We start from the raw sequence: 1,081 nt of genomic DNA, 5'->3' as shown, positions 1-1,081 counted from the left end.
CGCATTGATTAAGTCCCTGCCCTTTGTACACACCGCCCGTCGCTACTACCGATTGGATGGCTTAGTGAGGTCCTCGGATGGGCCCCGCCGGGGCCGGTCACGGAGCCGGCGGCCGCGTCGAGAAGACGATCAAACTTGACTATCTAGAGGAAGTAAAAGTCGTAACAAGGTTTCCGTAGGTGAACCTGCGGAAGGATCATTACCGGATGGATCGGACTCTATTGCCGAGGGCTGGCGCGCGCGGACGGACCCCGCCGCGGCTTACGCACGCGCGCCGCCCCGAGAGATCGGGGCGGTGCGGCCGGTGCGGGCGCGCGGCGGAACTACGCCCCCCGTCGCCCGGAGCGACCGACGCGCAGGGACGAAGGGTCCGGAAACGGGCCCCCAACCTGCCGTCACCCAGCGGGCCAGAGCCGTCCCGCGGGCGGCCGGCGGGCGCGCGAGGAAGGAAGGAGGCAGGGGGTGTCGGGCTTCGCCGCCCGCCCCCCCTACCACACCCCGACCTCGTCAGCGCGCGTTCGGCTCAGCCGGCGGCGGCGGACTTTGGCTCGCCGTTTCATTGGTCTAGGGCGGCACGCGGCCGGGCAGGGTCGGCCCGGTGCCATCGCGACACCGCCCGCTCGGAACTTACCCCAAAACAAGGCGACGGGCACCCAACTAACGGCCCTCCTTCGGCGGGCCGTCGGGGGTTCAATGTCCGCCCGACGCGTCGCGAGACGCGGACGGTCGGCGCCCGTCGTCGTCGGCCGGAACAAACCTTTTTTTCATCGGAACTTGGCAACTCGCTCCGCGCGCGGCGGAAGGGGGATCTCCCCCCGGCCAGACCCGTGCCGGCGCAAACCACAAATGACAACTCTTAGCGGTGGATCACTCGGCTCGTGCGTCGATGAAGGACGCAGCTAGCTGCGAGAACTAATGTGAATTGCAGGACACATTGATCATCGACACTTCGAACGCACTTTGCGGCCCCGGGTCCGTCCCGGGGCCACGCCTGTCTGAGCGTCGCTGGCATATCAATCGGGAGCGCAGGGGCGGAAGGGTCACCGTCGGCGAGTACGTCGCGCAACGTCAGCGCGGCTGC

At 68.0% G+C, this 1,081-nt stretch overlaps 1 non-coding gene across 1 annotated transcript; it reads left to right on the top strand.

The window, feature by feature from the left end:
• The first annotated feature begins 851 nt into the window (after positions 1–851).
• On the top strand, positions 852–1,005 carry LOC147036302 (5.8S ribosomal RNA). The gene has a single exon (XR_015065218.1). It is a non-coding gene; the product is annotated as a 5.8S ribosomal RNA (ribosomal RNA).
• Positions 1,006–1,081: the final 76 nt, after the last annotated feature.

Source organism: Syngnathus leptorhynchus, unplaced genomic scaffold (assembly GCF_054491065.1).
Source record: "Syngnathus leptorhynchus isolate UIUO unplaced genomic scaffold, UIUO_Slep HiC_scaffold_701, whole genome shotgun sequence".
Classification (NCBI taxonomy): domain Eukaryota; kingdom Metazoa; phylum Chordata; class Actinopteri; order Syngnathiformes; family Syngnathidae; genus Syngnathus; species Syngnathus leptorhynchus.
This window is presented reverse-complemented; position numbering and strand designations above follow the sequence as displayed.